This window comes from Spermophilus citellus (assembly GCF_964194105.1).
Source record: "Spermophilus citellus genome assembly, chromosome: 1".
NCBI classification, from domain to species: Eukaryota; Metazoa; Chordata; class Mammalia; order Rodentia; family Sciuridae; genus Spermophilus; species Spermophilus citellus.
Window position 1 is genome coordinate 184,596,800 of NC_138182.1, and position 23,828 is coordinate 184,620,627.

Below are 23,828 nucleotides of genomic sequence, written 5' to 3' on the forward strand. Positions count from 1 at the left end.
TGCACTAATGTAATTTGTTCTAGTTATACATGACAGTAGAATGCACTTTGACACTTTATACATAGAGTATAACCTCCCATTTTTCTGGTCATACATGATGTAGAATCACACTGGTCATGTAGTAAAATATGCACATAGAATGAATCAGACGTTATTACCCGATCTTTCCTACCCCTTCCTCCCTTCCTCCCTTCTGCCTAATCCAAAGTAACTATTCTTTCTTAACCTTTACCCCTTTATTGTGAATTAGAATTCACATATCATAGAAAACATTCAGCCTTTGGTTCTTTGGGATTGCCTTATTTCGCTTAGCATGATATTCTACAGCTCCATCCATTTACCGGCAAATGTCATGGGATTTCATTCTTCAAGGCTGAGGAATAATCATCCATTGAATGTATGTGTATGTGTATGTGTATATATATCAGTTTCTTTATCCATTCATCTGTTGAAAGGCACCCAGGTTGGTTCTATAGTTTAGCTATTGTAAACTGAGCTGCTATAAACATTGATGTGGCTGTGTCACTATGGTATGCTGATTTTAAGTCCTTTGTGTATAGACCAAGGAGTAGGATAGCTGGATCAAATTGTGATTCCATTCCAAGTTTTCTGGGGAATATTCATACTGCTTTCCATAGTGATTGCACCAATTTGCAGTCCCATCAGCAATGTATGAGTGTACATTTCCCCCACATCCTTGCCAATATTGTTGTTTGTATTCTTTACAATTGCTATTCTGACTGGAGTGAGATGAAGTCTTAGAGAAATGCAAGTCAAAACTATCCTAATGGCTAGAAATGTTGATTTTTTTCATGTTTGCTGATCGGTTGTGTAGCTTCTTCCGAGAAGTATCTATTGAGTTCCTTAGCCCACTTATTGATTGGGTTATTTATGATTTTCTGGTGTTTGAGTTCTTTTTATATCCTGGAGATTAATTCTCTGAGGTGCATGTGGCAAAGATTTTTCTCCCATTCTGTAGGCTCTTTCTTCATATTCTGGGTTGTTTCCTTTGCTGAGAAGAAGCTTTTTAGTTTGAATCCATCCCATTTATTCTTGATTTTACTTCTTGCACTTTAGGGGTCTTATTAAGGAAGTCAGATCCAATATGGTGAAGATTTGGGCCTACTTTTTCTTCTATTAGGCACAGGGTCTCTAGTGCCTAAGTCTTTGATCCACTTTGAATTGAGTTTCACACATGAGATGAAAGATAGGAGGTCAATTTCATTTTGGTACAAATGGATTTCCAATTTTCCCAGCACCATTTGTTGAAGAGTCTATCTTTTCTCCAGTGAATGTCTTTGGTGCCTTTGTCTAGTATGAGATAACTGTATTTATACAGTTATCTAAAAGATAACTGTATTTATGTTAGGCTCTGTGTCCTCTATTCTGTACCATTGATCTACAAGTCTATTTTGGTGCCAATGCCATGCCATTTTTGTTACTATAGCTCTGTAGTATAGAGCTATAAGGTCTGGCATTGTGATGTCTCCTGCTTCACTCTTCTTGCTATGGATTGTTTTGGCTATTCTGGGTCTTGAATTTTTCCAAATGAATTTCTATTTTTCTTAATAAAATATATGCCACAGGAAGTTAAATAGCTTCTAAATTTAATCAGGGAAGTTCAAGCACATGAATTGTCACACTAGCCTCGTAGAGTTTAAGAAAATAATCTATTCTAAGACATTTTTTAAAAAATTCTGCTTGTTGCCTTTTGGTGCAACATGTGGCAATTTACATATAACAGTTCTTTTAAAGTTGCATGATAAACTGGGCACAGTGGCGCACACCTGTAATCCCAGCAGCTTGGGAGGCTAAAGCAGGAGGATCACAAGTTCAAAGGCAGCCTCAGCAAAAGCAAGGCACTAAGCAACTCAGTGAGACCCTGTGTCTAAATAAAATACAAAATAGAGCTGGGGATAGGACTCAGTGGTTGAATGCCCCCGAGTTCAATCCCTAGTATCCCCCCAAAATAAGTAAAATTGCATGATAGCTTAATTTTTTTGAAGACATTTAACCCAAAGGTGTCTACATTTAAATGTAGCTTTAAAGATGCTACCAAATAAATATTTTGGCCAAACATGTCAATCAGTAAACAAAATTTCTTCTATGGATGCTAATTTTGAATATGAACAATCAAGCACAAACTCTATTTTTTCAGTCCTCATTCTTCTATAAGGTTTCTTTTGACATAAACTCTAAAAAGCATCTCACCTTCAGAAGCATTAAAATGGGAGGATTGGATGGGATCAGTACAATGCTTCTCCCAGAGTGGCTAAGTGTTTAAAGAGACAATACCAAGAGTGGACAGGATATAGAACAGCTAGAACCCTCACATATTTCTGTAGGAATATAACAATCTCTTTCAAAAATAGCTTGATGGTTTCTAATGATGTTGAATAGCACCTCTGTGGCCCAGAAATCTCATTGCCAAATATGTCCCTAACAGAAATAGTGCATGTGTCCACAAAAAGACACATACATGCATATCTATACCACTGTATTAGTCTGATTTCTGTTACCATAACAGAATGCATGAGGCAGGCTAGCTTTATAAAGTAAAATTTAAATTTAGCTCACTGTTCTAGAGATTCAAATACACAGAGTCAGCATCAGCTCAGCTCTGGTGAGGACCTCATGGCATATGGCAGAGAGGGAGAGATCACATCACCTAACAGGAAGCCAGAGAGACTGGTGTCCTACAATGCCTTCCAAGGACAGAAACTCTAGTTGTCCTAATGATTTTCTACTTGGCCCCATTTCTTAAAAAGCTCCATATTTACATCTCAATTCCACCATCCTGAGGACCATGAACCCAACATGTGAACTCTTAAGGGACAAACCACATCCAAAACATAGCAACCCCTACCTTTGCTACAATTAGAAAAGATAAAAAGATAGGAAGTAGAGTATCAGGATTTAGAAAAAAAAAAAGAACTTTGAAACGAATTCAGCATTGTGTGTAACTCAACATATTATCTTTTTTTTATTGTTGGTCGTTCAAAACATTACATAGTTCTTGACATATCATATTTCATACACTTGATTCAAGTGGGTTATGAACTCCCATTTTTACCCCGTATACAGATTGCAGAATCACATCGGTTACACTTCCACTGATTTACATATTGACATACTAGTGTCTGATGTATTCTGCTGTCTATCCTAATCTCTACTATCCCCCCTCCCCTCCCCTTTTCTCTCTCTACCCCCTCTACTGTAAATCATTTCTTCCACTTGTATTATTCTTCTCTTACCCCTCACTTCCTCTTGTAATTTTGTATAACCCTGAGGATCACCATCCATTTCCATGCGATTTCCCTTCTCACTCCCTTTCCCTCCCACCTCTCATCCCTGTTTAATGTTAATCTTCTTCTCAAGCTCTTCGTCCCTACCCTGTTCTTGGTTACTCCCCTTATATCAAAGAAGTCATTTGGCATTTGTTTAAGGATTGGCTAGCTTCACTTAGCATAATCTGCTCTAATGCCATCCATTTCCCTCCAAATTCTATGATTTTGTCATTTTTTAATGCAGAGTAATACTCCATTGTGTATAAATGCCACATTTTTTTTTATCCATCTATTGAAGGGCATCTAGGTTGGTTCCACAATCTTGCTATCGTGAATTGTGCTGCTATGAACATTGATGTAGCAGTGTCCCTGTAGCATGCTCTTATTAGGTCTTTAGGGAATAGACCGAGAAGGGGAATAGCTGGGTCAAATGGTGGTTCCATTCCCAGCTTTCCAAGAAATCGCCATACTGCTTTCCAAATTGGCTGCACCAATTTGCAGTCCCACCAACAATGAACAAGTGTACCCTTTTCCCCACATCCTCTCCAGCACTTCTTGTTGTTTGACTTCATAATGGCTGCCAATCTTACTGGAGTGAGATGGTATCTTAGGGTGGTTTTGATTTGCATTTCTCTGACTGCTAGCGATGGTGAGCATTTTTTCATGTACTTATTGATTGATTGTATGTCCTCGTCTGAGAAGTGTCTGTTCAGGTCCTTGGCCCATTTGTTGATTGGGTTATTTGTTATCTTATTGTCTAATTTTTTGAGTTCTTTGTATACTCTGGATATTAGGGCTCTATCTGAAGTGTGTGGAGTAAAGATTTGTTCCCAGGATGTAGGCTCCCTATTTACCTCTCTTATTGTTTCTCTTGCTGAGAAAAAAACTTTTTAGTTTAAGTAAGTCCCATTTGTTGATTCTTGTTATTAACTCTTGTGCTATGGGTGTCCTATTGAGGAATTTGGAGCCCGACCCCACAGTACGTAGATCATAGCCAACTTTTTCTTCTATCAGACGCCGTGTCTCTGATTTAATATCCAGCTCCTTGATCCATTTTGAGTTAAGTTTTGTGCATGGCGAGAGAAAGAGATTCAGTTTCATTTTGATGCAAATGGATTTCCAGTTTTCCCAGCACCATTTGTTGAAGATGCTATCCTTCCTCCATTGCATGCTTTTAGCCCCTTTATCAAATATAAGATAGTTGTAGTTTTGTGGATTGGTTACTGTGTCCTCTATTCTGTACCATTGGTCCACCCGCCTGTTTTGGTACCAGTACCATGCTGTTTTTGTTACTATTGCTCTGTAGTATAGTTTGAAGTCTGGTATCGCTATACCACCTGATTCACACTTCCTGCTTAGCATTGTTTTTGCTATTCTGGGTCTTTTATTATTCCATATGAATTTCATGATTGCTTTATCTATTTCTACAAGAAATGCTGTTGGGATTTTGATTGGCATTGCATTGAACTTATAGAGAACTTTTGGTAATATCGCCATTTTGATGATGTTAGTTCTGCCTATCCATGAACAGGGTATATTTTTCCATCTTCTGAGGTCTTCTATATCTCTTTAGGGTTCTGTAGTTTTCATTGTATAGGTCTTTCACCTCTTTTGTTAGGTTGATTCCCAAGTATTTTATTTTTTGGGGGGATATTGTGGAATGGAGTAGTTGTCCTCATTTCCGTTTCAGAGGATTTGTCGCCGATATACAGGAATGCCTTTGATTTATGCGTGTTGATTTTATATCCTGCCACTTTGCTGAATTCATTTATTAGCTCTAATAGTTTCTTTGTAGACCCTTTTGGGTCTGCTAGGTATAGAATCATATCGTCTGCAAATAGTGATAATTTAAGTTCTTTTCCTATTTTTATGCCTTTAATTTCTTTCGTCTGTCTAATTGCTCTGGCCAGTGTTTCGAGGACTATGTTGAACAGAAGTGGTGAGAGAGGGCATCCCTGTCTTGTACCAGATCTTAGAGGGAATGCCTTAATTTTTCTCCATTCAGAATGATGCTGGCCTGTGGCTTATCATAGATTGCTTTTACAATGTTGAGGTATGATCCTGTTATCCCTAATTTTTCTAGTGTTTTGAACATAAAGGGATGCTGTACTTTGTCGAATGCTTTTTCTGCATCTATCGAGATGATCATATGGTTCTTATTTTTAAGTCTATTGATGTGGTGAATAACATTTATTGATTTCCGTATATTGAACCAGCCTTGCATCCCAGGGATGAATCCTACTTGATCATGGTGTATAATTTTTTTGATATGTTTTTTAATCCGATTCGCCAGAATTTTATTGAGGATTTTTGCATCTAGGTTCATTAGAGATATTGGTCTGTAGTTTTCTTTCTTTGAAGTGTCTTTGTCTGGTTTAGGCATCAGGGTGATGTTGGCCTCGTAGAATGTCTTTGGAAGTTCTCCCTCTTTTTCTATTTCCCAAAATAGCTTGAAAAGTATTGGTGTTAGTTCCTCTTTAAAGGTTTTGTAAAACTCTGCTGTATACCCATCCGGTCCTGGGCTTTTCTTAGTTGGTAGTCTTTTGATGGTTTCTTCTATTTCCTCAATTGTTATTGGTCTGTTTAGGTTGTCTATATCCTCCTGACTCAATCTGGGCAGATCATATGACTTAAGAAATTTATCTATGCCTTCACTATCTTCTATTTTATTGGAGTATAAGGATTCAAAATAATTTGATTATCTTCTGTATTTCTGAAGTGTCTGTTGTGATATTGCCTTTTTCATCCCGTATGCTAGTAATTTGGGTTCTCTCTTCTTCTTCTCTTCGTTAGCATGGCTAAGGGTCTGTCAATTTTATTTATTTTTTCAAAGAACCAACTTTTAGTTTTGTCAATTTTTTCAATTGTTTCTTTTGTTTCGATTTCATTAATTTCAGCTCTGATTTTAATTATTTCTTGCCTTCTACTTCTTTTGCTGTTGTTTTGCTCTTCTTTTTCTAGGATTTTGAGATGAAGTAAGAGATCATTTATTTGTTGGTTTTTTCTTTTTAAGGAATGAACTCCAAGCAATGAATTTTCCTCTTAGAACTGCTTTCAATGTGTCCCATAGATTCCGATATGTTGTGTCTATTTTCATTTAACTCTAAGAAGTTTTTAATTTCCTCCTTGATGTCTTCTAAAACCCATTGATCATTCAGTAACCTATTGTTCATTCTCCAAGTGATGCATGATTTTTCCTTCCTTCTTTTATCGTTGATTTTCAGTTTCATTCCATTATGATCAGATAAGATGCATGGTATTATCTCTACTCCTTTATATTGTCTAAGAGTTGCCCTGTGACATAATATATGATCTATTTTTGAGAAGGATCCATGTGCTGCTGAGAAAAAAAGTGTAACTGCTTGATGTTGGGTCGTATATTCTATATATGTCAATTAAGTCTAGGTTGTTAATTGTGTTATTGAGTTCTATAGTTTCCTTATTTAACTTTTGTTTGGAAGATCTGTCCAGCGGTGAGAGAGGTGTGTTGAAGTCTCCCATGATTATTGTATGGTGGTCTATTAGACTCTTGAATTTGAGAAGAGTTTGCTTGATGAACATAGCTGCACCATTGTTTGGGGCATATATATTTATGATTGTTATGTCTTGTTGGTGTATGGTTCCCTTGAGCAGTATGCAGTGTCCCTCTTTATCCTTTTTGATTAACTTTGGCTTGAAATCTATTTTATTTGATATGAGTATGGACACTCCTGCTTGTTTCCACAGTCCATATGAGTGGAATGATTTTTCCCAGCCTTTCACCTTCAGTCTATGTATATCTTTTCCTATCAAATGCGTCTCCTGTAGGCAACATTGTTGGATCTTGTTTTGTGATCCATTCAACTAGGCTGTGTCTCTTAATTGGTGAGTTTAAGCCATTAACATTTAGGGTTATTATTGAGATATGGTTTGTTCTTCCAGCCATATTTGTTTATTTATGTTACTAAACCTGATTAGTTTTCCTCTTTGGTTACTTTCCCCCCTTTACTGTCCTACCTCCCACTGTTGGTTTTCAATGTTATTTTCCATTTCCTCTTCCTGTAATGTTTTGCCAAGGATTTTTTGAAGAGATGGTTTTGTAGCTGCGAATTCTTTTAACTTTTGTTTATCGTGGAAGGTTTTAATTTCATCTTCCATCCTGAAGCTTAATTTCGCCGGATACACGATTCTTGGTTGGAACCCATTTTCTTTCAGTGTTTGAAATATGTTATTCCAGGATCTTCTAGCTTTCAGAGTCTGTGTTGAGAGATCAGCTGTTATCCTGATTGGTTTACCCCTAAATGTAATCTGCTTCCTTTCTCTTGTAGCTTTTAAAATTCTCTCCTTATTCTGTATGTTGGACATCTTCATTATAATGTGTCTAGGTGTGGATCTCTTATGATTTTGCACATTCGGCGTCCTGTAGGCTTCTAGGATTTGGGATTCTGTCTCGTTCTTCAAGTCTGGGAAGTTTTCTCGTATTATTTCATTGAATAGTTGTTTATTCCTTTGGTTTGGAGCTCTGTGCCTTCCTGTACCCCAATGACTCTTAAGTTTGGTCTCTTTATGTTATCCCATATCTCTTGGATGTTCTGCTCATGGTTTCTTAGCAGTCTTGCTGTCTATGTTCTTTTCAAGTTGAAATACTTTGTCTTCATTGTCTGATGTTCTATCTTCTAAGTGATCTATTCTGCTGGTAGTAGTCTCAATTGAGTTTTTAAGTTGGTTTATTGCTTCCTGCATTTCTAGGATTTCTATTTGTTTGTTCTTTATTACTTCTAGCTCCCTGTGAAATTGATCTTTTACTTCCTGGATTTGTTTATGTAGTTCCTTGTCAAAGTGATCTTTCATTGTCTGATTTTGCTCTCTCATGTCTTCCTTGAGACTCCAGATCATCTGAAGCATGTATATCCTGAACTCTATCTGACATTCCATCTGTTGCAGCTATTACCTCTTCTAAAGTTGAGTTGACCTGCACTGCTTGTGGTCCTTTCTTTCCTTGTCTTTTCATACTACTCGCGTTTCTTTCTGCTTGGTGAAACTGTTGTGTTTTTGAAATTTTCCCCCTATTTATTTATATTGCTCTTGTGTAGTTGGGAAATCTCCCTTGCAGGGCGGGTAGTGGCTGTGCTCCTCCTCTAATTAGGGTGATCTGTCTACCACGCTGGTCGGTCGCAGGTCTGCCCACCCTGCGGGCGCGGGTGGCAGCTCTGCTCTGCCCCCACTCCAATTGTGGTGACGTAACTACCACACCCTCTGGTCGTTGGTCCTGATCCGGATGTGGGCGGCGGCTCTGCTCGGCCCCTACTCCAATTGGTGTGACGTGTCTACCATGCTGGCAGGCCTCTAGGCCTGTTCCGCCGGTGGGTCGCAGGTCTGCCTACCTTGCGGGCTCGGGCGGCAGTTCTGCTCAGACCCCACTCCCAGTGGGGGTACCTGACTGCCTCTGCAACGGGTCACTGGGCCTTTTCCGGACACGGGCGTCGGCTCTGCTCCACCCCCACTCCAACCAGTGTGACGTGACTGCCTAGGTGCTACTTGTCCACCACGCTGGCAGGCTACCGGGCCTGTCCTGCCAGTGGGTCGCAGGTCTGCCTACCTTGCAAGCTCAGACGGCAGCTCTGCACAGCCCCTACTCCAAATGGGGTGACTTGGCTATCGCGCCGTCGGGTCGCTGGTCCTATTCTAGGCGTGGGCGGCTACTCTCTTCGGCCCCAGCTGCAGTTGGGGTGACGTGATACCACGCCGGCGGGTCACTTGGCCTGCTCTGGGCGCAGGCGGCAGCTCCACTCTGCCCCCCTGGCCCCACAGCACCCAGCAGGACCCGGACTGAGAAGCAGTCACCGCAGGTTCCCCAGCCCTGGGCCAAAGCAGCTTCGGGAGCCAGAACCCGGCCTCTCCGATCCCAGCCACGCTCCGCTAGGAGCAGGCTCCTAGGAGCAGGCTCCAAGGAGCGACCCCCACGGGTTCCCCAGCCCTAGGCCAAAACTGTTCCGGGAGTCAGGGCCCAGCCGCCCCGAGCTCAGCACACACTCCACTTGTAGCTGGCCTCAACACGCAGTCTCCGCAGGTTCCCCAGCCTTGGGCCAAAGCAGCCCGGGGAACCAGAATCCGGCCGCTCAGAGCCCGGCACACGCCTTGCCAGGAGCGAGCCCCAAGGAGTATTCTCCACAGGTTCTCCAGCCCCGAGCCTGAGCGATCTGTCTGCGGGATGCAGGCAAGTACCAGCCTGAAATCTCCTGTTCCGTAGCTGAATGAGCTGAGATCAGTAGAAAACAGGGATGATTACATCAGCTCTCCAAGATGGCGGCTGCTGTCCTCCTCCGTGGTCCAACCGGTGTCGAGAATCGAACTGGACCGCTTCTTTCCTCTGTCTCAAAGCCTAAACTCAGCACTAAGCACGGCCATTGCACCACTGGCAGGAGCCCCCAGAATCCTCATCGCTGCACTCCCGCTCTGGCACCTCGCCGCTTCCCAGCGCGCGCCGCAGACTCCAGCTGCAGGGCAATCTGCCAATCAGGCAATGCGACCCTCCATGCGGAGAAATCGCCTGCGACCGAGCCCCCGCAGCCCTCGCGCAATGGAAATCCGTCCACTAGATTCTGGAGCACCTCAATTTCACTGGAAATTCCCAACAAGATAGCCTTCGGCTGTTTCACCTCGTCTTTCTCCCGCACAGTGACGCGGCGCACTAGGGTGATGCACTCCCTTCGCCGCCATCTTCAAAACTCATCAACATATTATCTTGATATTTCAAATTTCACTGTGGAAGGAAGTGCTGATCTCAATGAAACCTCCGCTCTTACTTTGTCTGCAACAAGCTCACATATATGAAGAAAAAAAGCTCAGAAATTTTTAAGTGTAAGATATTGACGCCCCTCTACAGAGAATAGAAAGAACTTTGATGACAATTAAAAAATTAAACTATTTCTGGGTGTGATGATGCAGGCCTCTAATCTCAGACTGGGGAGGTTGAGGTGGAAGGATTCCAAGTTCAACACCCTGGGCAACTTAATGAGACCCTGTCTCAAAATAAAAAATTGAAAGGGCTGAGGATCTCTCTTTAAAAAAAAAAAAAGAAAGAAAGAAAGGGCTGAGGATGTAGCTCAGTGGTAAAGCGCCCCCGAGTTCTATCCCCAGGACTTTGGGGGGGAAAACTGGTAGATCAAAGGGTTCTCGCTTTCTTCCTGCCTCCTTTGGCTATTCAGAAGATGCACTAGAAGGCAAAAAGAAAAGCTTGATGATGAACAAGTCATCTAGGATTTAGAACTCCAAGGAATTCTAAGTGTACCCAGCATAATCTGGGGCAGCAGTGTAAGAGGATAAATAGAAAAAAATCACTCACAGGGACCTGGAACTGAGTATGTATCACACCAAATGGCCCATGTGTACCAACAGCCAGCAGTATTTCCCCCTTCTGCAAATAACATGCAAGATACAGGGATGTATCCATGGGAGAAAGTGGGAGAGCTGAAAAGAAAATGCTGTCATTTACCCTTAGACCCAGGGTTGGCCACACCCAACCCTGGGTGCTTTTGTGTGACCTAAACAAAGAATGATTATGTTCTTCATCAGCTTAAAAAAAATGAGAAGAATTTCATGACATATGTAATTCAAATCAGTGTCCACACGGCTGAGGGTGGAGCTTGGTGGTCAAGTACTTGCCTGGCATGCATGAAGCCCTGGTTTGGCCCCAGCACTGTCCCCAAAATAAATAGATCAGTGTTCATAAGTAAAGTTCTACTGGAATGCAGCCATGTTCCTTTGCTTACAAATTACCTGTGACTGTTTCACACCACAGAGGCATAACTGATGGAGACCATGTGACCCCAATTTACTCCAGTTCTTCACTTCACAGAAAGTTGGCTGGGCCCTGCTCTAGGCTGTAGGGCAGAGACTACATGCCTAATACGTTTTGTTGTTTTGTGCTGCCCAGCCTCCAGCCCTCTTCCTGTCAAAGGCCCAGCTCAAATCCCTTAAGAGAAAGCCCCTCCCATCTCTCACTCTATGGAGTTCTTTGTAAGGCCAACAGATACACCAGTTCCCCTGGGCCCACAGTGGGGTGGGGCTCTGGGCTCATATGATAAAAAATAAAATAAAATCCTGGGATCTTTGAGGGTTCACACCATTCCCCAGGGCACGAGCCTGAGGAGATGTAGAATCTGAACTGCTGCTACTGTGCCACCCTGAACAAGAGCTCAGCTAGGACCTGAGGTGATGCAGAGCAAGACTGAAGACACAGGAGACAGAGAAGCCAGGGGATGACTGCACCATGAGAGCCTGGACCATGGGGAGCCTGAAGTCAACCAAATTCATTCTTGAACTTTGTTATACATGCTTCTCCAGCCTAAACTCAAGTCGTTTTTGCTTAAATTTGTTTGAATTGTATTTTTTTTTATCATATACAATTCAACCAAGCCCAGCTGATATAGTGCCATTCCCATGTGCCTTCCCAGCACCACAGCATGAACCCCGGAGGGCACTGTGAATGCCTGTGGGCTGGAACAACAGTGTGAAGAATTTGAAGCCAGAAAAAGGAAACTCTGCAGTTACTTGAGATGTACATAGAAACAAACATAGGACTTAAGACTCCTATAACACAAGAATTAAAACCAAGAATAAATGGGATGGATTCAAACTAAAAAGTTTCTTCTCAGCAAAAGAAACAATCTGTGAGGTAAATAGAGAGCTTACATCTTGGGAGCAAGATTTTATCCCTCACACATCAGATAGAGCACTAATCTCTAGAGTAGATAAAGAGCTCAAAAAGTTAAACACCGGCGGTGGGGCTGCGGGGGACAGCAGGATGGTCAGAGATGGACTAGCATTCGATCATGTAGAAGTTTCTGAGACTAGGGAGCCTGATGATGGGGGGTGGGGCCCGTGTGGGGTAGAGGAAGCCAGAGTCCTTTCCCAGGCTAACCCCAGCCCCTCCCTGTCCTCTGGACTAAAATGGGTAATACTTTGGGCCTGGCACCCATGGGGACTTTGCCCCGCCAGAGCCCCACCGAGAGGAACCTCTACCCAACCTGGGAGCTTCATGAGCTGCACCGGCTATGCAAAGATGTATTCCCAGCACAGATGGAGGGAGTGAAGCTCACTGTCAACAAGGTTCTGAGCAGCCATTTCCAGGTGGCTCACACTGTGCACATGAGTGCCCTGGGCTTGCCTGGCTATCACCTCCATGCAGCCTATGCAGGGGATTGGCAGCTCAGCCCCACAGAGGTGTTCCCCACTGTGGTAGGGGATATGGATAGCAGCAGAAGTCTCAACGCCCAGGTCCTACTTCTGTTGGCAGAGCGGCTCCAAGCTAAGGCCGTCTTCCAGACACAACAGGCCAAGTTCCTGACATGGCAGTTTGATGGCGAGTATCGAGATGACTACACAGCCACTCTGACCCTAGGAAATCCTGACCCAATTGAGGAATCGGTGATCATGGCTGCTCACTTTCTGCAGAGCCTCACTCATCGACTGGTGCTGGGAGGAGAGCTAGTTTATCACCAGCGTCCAGGCGAAGAGGGGGCCATCTTGACTCTGGCTGGGAAGTACTCAGCTGTACACTGGGTGGCTACATGGAATGTGGGATCTGGTGGGGCCCATGCAAGCTATTACCACAGGGCAAATGAACAGGTTCAGGTTGGAATGGAGTTTGAGGCAAACACAAGGCTACAAGACACAACCTTCTCCTTTGCATACCACCTGACTTTGCCCCAGGCCAACATGGTGTTTAGAGGCTTGGTGGATGGTAACTGCTGCATAGGTGCTGTGCTGGAGAAGATGATGCCCCCATTGCCCATCACCTTGGCCCTTGGAGCCTTCCGTATTCACTCACGCAACAGATTCTGTTGTAGCTTCAGCACCACTGTGGGCTGAGGTTGTCCCAGAGCCAGTGCCCACAGCTGGAACCTCTGAGTCAGGTGTCCTAGGGCCAGAGACTAGGCTCCTCTCCAGAGCCCACCTCTATGGGTGACCTCTAGGTCCTAGGAGCAGAGTGGGGAACAGGACCATACCCTTCTCAAAACTGGTGCTGCCACTGGCTCAGCTGATAAGGCAGAGGTTGAGGCTCCCACTTCTGCACCAGCCCCAGTATCATCTTCCCCACGCTCTTGTTGCTCTGGACTAAGGGAGAAGGATTAAGGAATATGTCTGGTTGAACTCCCCCCCTTCACTTCCGTCTTTATTTTCCTCTGGATTAAAACCCCTCGCTCCTTCCTCTCCAGAGCAGAAAAGTCTGCATGGGATTAGCTTTCCCATCCCGTTTCTCCATCCCAGAGTCTCCCAAGGCTGAGAAAGTAGGGCTGAAGGGCTAAATTTGGGGCATCGAAAAGTGGGACCTACCCATTCCCAGAGTTTTACCCCTTAGCCTGAGGCTTCCTCTTCTTCATCGTCTATGCATCCAAAGGACAACCTTATTCCCATGGTCACTGCTGAGTACCCCAATGATCACATGAAGAGGCATTTATTGCATTAGCCTTTCATTATAATCACTGAACTCCCTTTCTCCTCATCCTAGCAATTTCCCCTTTTCAGTCCAGTGTGTCCCAAGTGGGCTGGAGAAGGAGGCCAGGCTGGGGCTCAGCTGCAGATCTCCTGGAGCAGTGGCATGATAGCAGATAGTCCCTGTATGCACTGGATTTGGTACCAGTATGCATTGTTAATGCTCCGGAGTTCAACCAACAGGCCCAGCAACTTTGCATATAGAAACCTTTGAAGGAAGTAGTGGGGTTACCAGGGAAGAAGAAGGAAATAAGACAGCTAGAAGTCTTGTCCTGAGGCCCTGACCCCATGAATTGACCCTCAGTGAAGCTAAGTCTGAACTTTAGAGAAAATCCTGCTCTGGTATCAAAATTTGTCAAATGTTCAAAAGTCCCCCAAAGAGGGTGTCTGTCTGATACTATCTTCTCACAATGCCCAGATTTTCCTGAATTCTGAGGGCCAAGGGTGAATGAAGCCCCAGACCTGGCCAGAACTTCAACTGTGTAGAGTCTGAGGGTTTGGGCCTTCTAGAGCAAGTTCTAGAAGATGGGTGGGTTGTTCTGTGGTATAAAGTATCCTCCTTTGACAAACTGACTTATTGAGGAATGAGCAAGAACAGAAGTTGCATATAACCTCAGAGCCCAGATAGATCCTGAATCAGGGACACAAAACTGTGAATGACCATAACTTCAAGGGAAATGAAAAATTCAAGGAATTAGCCAAGTGGAGAGGCAAGAAAGAGCCAAGGAACAGAAGTGAGCAAGACTCTTAATGGTCCTCCTTAGTCTGGAGAAGTTGTAGTGCTAAGATGATAGATGTCATCAATCTCAGGAATACTATTATAAGAGCCTGTGAGCTACTACTTTGCATCTCTAATGAATAAAAAAAAATCTGGAAAAGTGAGAAAAAAAAGTTAAACACCAAAAAACCAAATAACCCCATCAATAAATCGCCAAGGACCTGAACAGACACTTCTAAGATATACAATCAACAAATACATGACAAGATGTTCATCATCTCTAGCAATCAGTGAAATGCAAATCAAAACTAAGATTTCATCTCATTCCTGTCAGAATGCTAGCTATTAAGAATAAAAGCAACAATAAGTGTTGACGAGGATGTGGGGAAATAGGAACACTCATACACTGCTGGTGGGACTGCAAATTGGTGCAGCCAATATGGAAAGCAGCATGAAGATTCCTTGGAAAACTGGGAATGAAACCACCATTTGGCCCAGCTATCCCAATCCTTGGTCTATATCCAAAGGACTTAAAAACAGCATACTACAGGGACACAGCCACATCAATGTTTATAGCAGCACAATTCACAATAGCTAAATTGTGGAACCAACCTAGATGCCCCTCAGTAGATGAATGGATTTTAAAAAGTGTGGCATAGATACACAATAGAATATTACTCAACAATAAAAGAGAATAAAATCATGGCATTTGCAGGTAAATGGATGATGTTGGAGAAGATAATGCTAAGTGAAGTTAGCCAATCCCAAAAAAACAAATGCCAAATGTTTTCTCTGATATAAGGAGGCCAATTCATAGTGGGGTAGGGAGAGGGAGCATGGGAGGAATAGAAAAACTCTACATAGGGCAGAGGGGTGGGAGGGAAGGAAGGGGGCAGGGGGTTAGCAAGGATGGTAGAATGTGATGGTGAAATGACATCATTATCCAAAGTACATGTATGAACACACAAATTGGTGTGAGCATACTTTATATACCATCAGAGATGAAAAATTGTGCTGTATATATGTAATAAGAATTGTAATGCATTCTGCTGTCATTTTTTTAAATTAAAATTTTAAAAAAAGAAACATAAGAAATGTGTTATCCTAAAAGGAAAAATGAATACAAATAATCATAACAAGCTGAGAGCAATGGTGCACGCCTATAATCCCAGCCACTCCAGAGGCTGAGGCAGCAGGATCATGAGTTCAAAGCCAGCCACAGTAATGGCAAGGTGCTAAGCAACTCAGCAAGACACTCTCTCTAAATAAAACACAAAGTAGAGCTGGGGATGTGGCTCAGGGGACAAGTGCCCCCGAGTTCAATCCCCAGTACAGCCCCCGAAAAAAATTATACTAATATCAATAACAATTGATGGAGTGTTGACATGTGCCTAGTGCCATATTTTGTTATGATCTTATTATGTCTCATGATAACCAATTAAAACTCTGTGTAGGGCTGGGGCTGAGGCTCAGTGGTAGAGCACTCACCTAGCATGTGTGAGGCACTGGGTTCTATCCTCAGCACCACATAATAAATAAAGAAAATAGAGGTATTATGTCCATCTTAAAAAAAAATTCTGAAAAAAAATTAAAAATAAAAATAAAACCTCTATGTAACAAACCAACCCGTGCTCAGGGAGGTTGTCCGTCAGATGACATCGAAGCAGTGAGAGGAAGAGACTTAACACAAGGCCTATCCACTTTTAAAACCCATGCTTATGAATCCTTTGACTATTAGAGATCCCCAAGCTCCAAAACAGGTCCAGCATGGTAAGGCAGCCTAGCTGAGCATGGTGGCACACCATGTAATCCCAGCAATTTGGGAGGCTAAGGCAGGAGGATCACAAGTTCAAGGCCAGCCTCAGCTACTAAGTGAGGCCCTGTCCCAAAATAAAAAGGGCTGGGGATATGGCTCAGTAGTAACACACCTCTGGGTTTAACCTTAATACCAAAAAATAAAAATAAAGCAGCCTGCCAAGCTCATAAGATAGAATGCGGTAGTAATATATGGTTTTGTGCCCTAGTTATTCCTCCCTACATAACCTTCACCAACTGACCTATCTGAATTCCAATTTCCCCACCTATAAAAGTAGTGCAACTACTACACATATCATGTGTAGTACTCCTGGAGGATTAAATGACAACATTATATATGTGTACATATATGAAATTTTTCATATGTATCCATATCCATATAGATTAATGTGGATATCCATATAAATGTTCCTATCCATATATTCGTATGTACATGTATATGTGCATATACATATACGTGGAGAGGAATGTATATATGTATATATACACACATATGCACATACATGTGTGTGTACATATCAGTATAGTAATTGATACATCCTGGGAAATTTACCTGTGCTTATCTCAGGTTCCCATGTCTTGGTTGGGTCCAGTTTTTCTGAAAGTCTCCACTTGATCCCAGCTGTTGCCCACCCCCAACACAATTCCTCAGATCTCTTTTCAAAGGGAAAGGCTCATACCAGCTGCTCTTGTGGGACCTACAGCAGGCACTCGACACTGCAAGCCCATCCTTCACAGGTTCCCATTAATGAATTGAGCTTTTAACCAGCCTACTGTAGCCAGGCCTCGAGTTCCCAGGCTGCAGTCCATTAGCATACACAGCACCATTTACTGATAAATGCATGTAATTCATCTCCACTGTGTCACCGTTTTATGGCCGCTTCCTCTTAGAGCTCAAGTGATGAAGTTTTATGCAGTTGGGTATTTTTTTTTTAATTGGAGCTTTAGATTTCAAGAAACAAAAAAAAAATGGTGCTCAATTAAAAATCACTCATGAGTTTGCAATCCTTTGGTGCATTAAAAGGGGAGAAGAGAGGATTAAAGAAGGACAATCTAATAGAGCAGCCTGAGTCAAGAAAATCAAGACAGCTCAGATCTTTTAAATAAAGAAATATAATCATGTGTCTATTCTGAAGAAAATGTCATTCCATTGTCTTTCTCGGGACATGGTAGCACATCAAATGGGCCAGGCAAGGAGAGCTGGTTGTCCTTTGACTTGGCAGAAGTCAGATACCACTATCTGTTCCTCCCACTGGCATCTGTGTGGGGTTGAGTCCCAGCCCTGCAATGTGATCCTATGCCATCTTGGTCAAGTTACTTAATTTATCAGCGTTTCAGTTTCCTTTCCTTCAAAATAGGGATAATAGCAGTTATGTTCATCCGTGCGATAGGATACTTGGCTGCAAGCTACAGAGGTCAAGTGAAGGAAGATCTCAGTAGAATCTACAGAAGCATGGAAATCTATAGCACACATGGAAAACCAGCAGGAGTCGCAAGTGCTCTGAGGCTGGGCAGAAAGACATCTGTCCAGGCACTGCTGTCAGCCACACGATGGCTTCAACCACCCCGTCTCTGCCCTTTCATGTCCTGGATCAGGCCCAAATAATCCAACACAAGAATCTGATTGGCTGATCAGGGAAACAGAGAGGGAAAGTGAGGTGCCTCTGGAGGTAGGGCACTATCTAATTCCCCCATATGAGCATCACAAGAAGATATATACAAGGGTACTCTCCCCAAAATGCACAATATCTATGACAATGAGATTTTTGTGAATAAATGAGATAATGCACATAAAGCCCTTAGCAACTTACCAGAATGTAGCAGATGGCCAATAAATGACAGCTATTGTTATTGCTATAATTAGCATGTTTTTTTAAAAAAACAGCTATTACTCTGGCCACAAGAGATGATACAGGCAGATAATAATAATTTTTAAAAAATAGACTTCTTTCAGGTGAAGTCCTGATGAGGGCATCATGGGAGAGATGGAACTGGGAACTCCAAAACACAGGCCCAAGGTATCTGAGGAAAGATTCCTAAGAATATCAAGGCCACCCATGGACTACCCTTTATATCATTGTCAGCCTGGATGCTGGGTGTGGGTGTCCCCTGCTCTAGAGGGAAATGGGTGCTCTTATGCAGCGCCTCCCTGTCACAATCCAGACTCCACTACACCACAAGCTCAATGCTCAGCTCTGCACTGGAGGAGTCTTCCCTTCCAACAACTTGCCTTGAGTCCCACATGTAGGAAAGACCGATTAGAAGCCTCCTGAGGTTAACACACAGACCTCATCTTTGTACTTTACCAAGGACACGCACATGCCTGCACATTATTTGCTTCAAAAAAATACAGCTGAAGTCTATATCAGCCCAGCATAATACAAAAACCCAGTCCTGACATGGCAATTCATTCTTTGCATCTCTCTGCTGTGTACAGTGTGGGGCAGAGGGTTAAAGGTAGAACTGTCACCATAAGTACAAGTTCTAGTAGTAGCTTAGAGCTAAAATTAAAAAGGAAATAGACTTTGAAAACCACATTTCCTAAAAAAAAAAAAAAGAAAAAAAGAAAACCACATTTCCTAAAAAGTCACTCTGATCTCACAGAGGAGAACTGTTCTAGTTTGGAGGTACTTATGGCAGCCTTATGCCGTCTTTGGGTTGCTTGGTCCTTCCTCACAGTTAAAGTAGAGTATTTAAATGTTGGCTGGAGCCCTGGGAAGCTCCCAGGGGACTCCACATTCCCACCCCAATTGAAGTCATCTTCAGTATTGGATAAAATTTAGTGAAAATAATAGAAACTTAGTATTGAAGATTACTATAATCTAGAATATATCATTATTTGAAGATTTCCTACTCCACCTTCCCCACCATCCTCAGTTTTTGACTTGATCCAATATACTCAAGTTGTAATCCAAGCTGCAATAGTGGTAATGGTAAATTACAGTTATTAACTAATAAAACTACAGATAAGAGTTGATATAATAGGGATGTATTCCTTCTTCCAAACACTATCTAGTCAATGATTGCTACATGCCAGGAACCACACCAAGCTCTGGGGATGCAATCATGATCAAAGGCAGTTGGGGAGTGCAAGGAATGTCCAGGCTAAGGAAAGAAAAGGACCATGACTTTATAATAAAACACAAGGTGCCAAATGTTATCAGAGAGGAGCTGGAGCTACCCTGGCAAAAGAGTTTTGAGGAGATATAGAAAATGACCTAAAAAATTAGAGCCAGTACGTGGATGAGAGCATGGGGACAGGTGGAGCAGAGGCTATTTGCCAGAGTCATCCACCATCCAATCCTCCCTCCTTCCTAGGAGATTCCAAGGATTCCAAATATCATGAGGAAAAGTTGGGGGCACATAGATAGATTTATATACATATCTCTATATAATCTATGGTCAGATAGCTCCATCCCTCAACTCACCCCAGAGTATGCCAAAAACCCAAACCAAAAAAAAAAAAAAAAAAAAAAAAAAAAAGCAGTATTATTTAAGTGTCTATAGGCAAAACCATGAAGATTAGACAAATGAGCATAAAGTCTGGTTTTGAAGACGAGACACATCCATAAATGTTAGGAAAAAGTCACCTAGGCTGTTCAAGGCAACAAAAGAAGGTGTGTTCCTGTTTTCATTGAGCAAAGGTTTATTTAGCAATGATGGACTCAATATTGGATGGGAAACCAAAATGACTAAGAACCATAATTTGCCATTGTGGCTCAAGACAGGTTTACTGGGTTTTATGGAGTAGAAATTGGATTGGTGAAGAAGTGAAGAATCACAGCCTAGCAGATGTAAAAGAGGGAATGATATCAGAGAAGAGGGATAGATGTCTACCAGGACAGGGAACCCATCCAGTCTGGTTGTAGCCGAGTTGATCAAGTTGCCAACTCCTGCCCACCTAGCCCCACAGTGAGCCTGAGGGACAGCTACACCACTGTTTGAGATCCAGCTCTCTCTCTCAGTTCTCCAGATAGCCACTCCCAAACATCTGATGTATGAATACTACCCGGCAAAATGGGGCACCATGAGCAGAAATAGGAAAGGGGAGAGTAAACTGAGCTTTGAGGGAAGCCAACGAAGTGAATTTGTCTGGCTTGTACAATTCAGCAAAGCCCATTAGCAAAACCAGCCTCAAAACAAGCTTCTAGACTGACATTCGCATGGTTGAACCCTCTTTGGTAGGAAAACCACACATCCAGTCTAGTTTGGATGGGAATAAATATTTTGAGGAGGCTATATAACTACGGCAATTGGGGGACAAACAGTGAATGTAGAAATTTGCTACATTTGAATATTTCCTACTCCACCTTCCCCACCATCCTCAGTCTTTGACTTGATCCAATATACTCAAGTTGTATGTAGAAAATTTGCTACATCCCTGATTAGAGCAGGGATTCTCACACCTAAGTCATTCAGATTCCTGTTAGTGTAAAGGAGATGTTAAAGAAAATTTGTCCTTGAAAGATTAAGTGAAAATTGAATGGGATATGCCTGTCTGAAAAATGCTATCTAATGGTAGGCTGTGTGCCACAATAAACATCTGGGACCAATTATATCTCACACTTTGGGAAATACTAAACTAACACTTTCTTGATGGTGTTCCAGTTACCACCCTAAAAGCTTTGCGCTCAAGGAGACTGTATTAGAAAATATTATCTCCTTTTTACAGATGAAGAAAAAAAGACATGTGGCAAGGTTAATAACTTTCACTGGAGCCATACTTCTAGGCGACAATAGAGCCAAGATCTGATGACCAAGCTTTAGAAGTCACCCTCAAACTATAATATTCTGCTGACCAGCCAGCAGGAGTGAGACTATTACCTGTGTAACTTCATGTGGAGCTTCTCTGAGGGTGATCTCAAGGGATGGATGGATTGATCTAATTGACGGCTGAAGGACGGCAAACAGAGAAGTGCAGGATTTAGGTGGTGGACACTGCATAGTAATAGGAACACAGAGGGTAGCATTTCACTAATGAAGAGGATGAAGGTGGAGCCCGCATTGGTGAACTGCCTCATGATTGCTCATTTTCAAAGAACTATTTTAAATACTGTGTCAGTTAATACAAATTCAAGATCTATATACAGTATAGATATGAGATCATATTTACTGGCCAAAGTTTAGCCAGGAAACAAAAGCCACTATCTGTATCCTGGGAAGACTGAGATTTAATACAGAAACAACTGAAAAAAAAAAAAAATCAGTGGAAAAGTTAGCTGAATGGAATTTAAAAGGCTGCCTCTAGGGCTGGGGTTGTAGCTCTTGCCTAGAGCATTTGCCTAGCATGTATGAGGCACTGGGCTTCATACTCACACCCACATAAAAATATATACACACACAGGTATTGTATCATCTATAACTAAAAAAATATTTTTAAAAAGAGGTCGCTGTCGCGTCTACCCGCCGGCAGGAAAGACGACAACAGCAGGATTCTTCTTTAACACACTTTATTGGAAGCTTCCATGAGGTATAGATGAGAGAGAAAAGGCCCCGGGCCCGAAAAAACCACCCCTTATATACTTCAGCTGCAGCCCTGCTCGTACACCATTGGACAAAGAGTGCATAGCAACACAGCAGCAGCCAATAGAATGATAGACCCAGCACTTGCACATAATGCAAGAGACACCCAGCTCCAGCTTGTGCAAAGCAACAAGCACTTCTTGAAAACAGTTTGTTCCAGGAGCTGGACAATTGATACATTGTATTCTAGGGAGTGGCTGAAAACAAAGAACTGGGTCTCAGCCCAAGAATTAGGCTCACGCCCACACAAGGCAGCACAGCAAAATGGCTCTCTACAGGTCGCCTCTAGGCTTCTATGGGAATCAAATACTCTTCACCAAATATTTCCAGTTCTCCACCTTCTGGGAACATTTCCTAGTCCCTTTGTGGTTGGGTGAGACATGTAAAGAGTCTTGGACACTGATATCTATTAGAGTAGATGACATTCTTTTAAAGTATACTTTGCTTCCAGACCAGAGCATTCAATTGCCAGCACATTCCTTCCTAGACCTCTCCACCCCTCTGGCATGGGACCCAGCAAAAAATGAGATGATGCCCGTTCTTTCTGTCCAGATCCTAGTAAGGAAACAAAAGCACAGTCCACAGGCAATCCACAGAGGGCATTGCGTAAACTAGAAACCAACAAAGATTTTGAGGTTGTTTGTTACCACAGAAGAACTTTGTCAATGTGGCTGAAACAGGTTGTGACTCTCAGGCTGTACACTACCACGGCCACAGTCCGGAGCTCAAGAACTATTTCTGCCGGGTGGTGCCAAGCTATTGCTGTTGCTATGGCTACCACCCATGCTGGGACCACAGCTTCCCCACACCATGAAGCTAAAGAACAAACAGAAAACACAGAGCCAGTTGCTGCCAACATTCACATATATGGGTCGCACAAAACCTCAGGGGGAAAAAAAAACAGCCTTTGCCTCCCTGTGTCTTCAAAATCTCAATGGCTTCTCCTTGCCAGAACCTAAATTGCATCCAGAATCCTAATAGCCAAGGAGTCAGGAAAACATGGTTTTTAGCTTTCCAGTCCCTGTGTTAGGGAAATATGAAGAAGTAGAAGGAGAAAGAAACAAATGCAGAATGTCAAAAAAAGTATCTAGTATAAATTCTCAAATTGTGTTCCAGGGACCCTCTGTATCAGTGCCTTCCACGAGATACCAGTCATTTAGGGTCAGACTCTCAGGGTCTGGAGATATATATTTTGACAAGGATCCCAGGTGATCCTTTTACACATTGAAGTCTGATGCCTTCTAGCCCGTGGAAAATAATTTTTTTCTTTTATGGAAAAATCACAAAGTAAAATCACCACTACATAAAAATTACTATTTCAATGTTCCCTGTAAGTTTTGTATTTCTTGCATAAAGTCATGTTAAAATTGTGAATCATAAAAGTTACACTTCACAGGGCTGGGGTTGTGAGTCAATGGTAGAGCACTTGCCTAGCACGTGTGAGGCTCTGGGTTCTATCCTCACCACCACACACAAATAAATAAAATAAAGGTCCATTGACAACTAAAATAAATTATTGAAAAAAAAGATACACTTCAAAGGAAACAAAACCCAGCTCTTTGTTTAAAAAAAATTTTTTTTCAGTGAAAGAATGAGAAGGTAAAGAATTTTTGCTTAAAATTCAGTTTAGAGAGAAAATCTTATGAACCAAAGAAATGATTGCAAACCAAAAAAGTCAAAATTTTGTCCCCCAAAAACAATCTACTCACCAGCCCTCTATTAGCTACAGAGGAAAAGATTTTGACTTAGAAGCTGGGAACTGGAAGCTCTCAAACCACAGATGTATTTTGTTGGTCCACACAGTATTATTTTAAAACTTGAATGAATATCTAAGATTTTGGAAATTTCATTAAATCTACATACCTGGTTTCCCTTGAAAAATTAGAAGATCTAGCCATTTGGGGCTCATGGTCACAAATGACAAAAATTGGCTCCTCTGAGAAATAGTTCCAACTCTCACCTCCTCAACTCCCATGTCTGCCTACCCCCTTCCAACACTATGTTCTCCT

At 42.3% G+C, this 23,828-nt stretch overlaps 1 pseudogene across 1 annotated transcript; it reads left to right on the forward strand.

Annotated features, from left to right (window-relative positions):
* Positions 1–12,067: 12,067 nt before the first annotated feature.
* Positions 12,068–13,139, forward strand: LOC308654798 (mitochondrial import receptor subunit TOM40B-like; annotated as a pseudogene). The gene has a single exon. The product of its transcript is annotated as a mitochondrial import receptor subunit TOM40B-like (transcript).
* Positions 13,140–23,828: the final 10,689 nt, after the last annotated feature.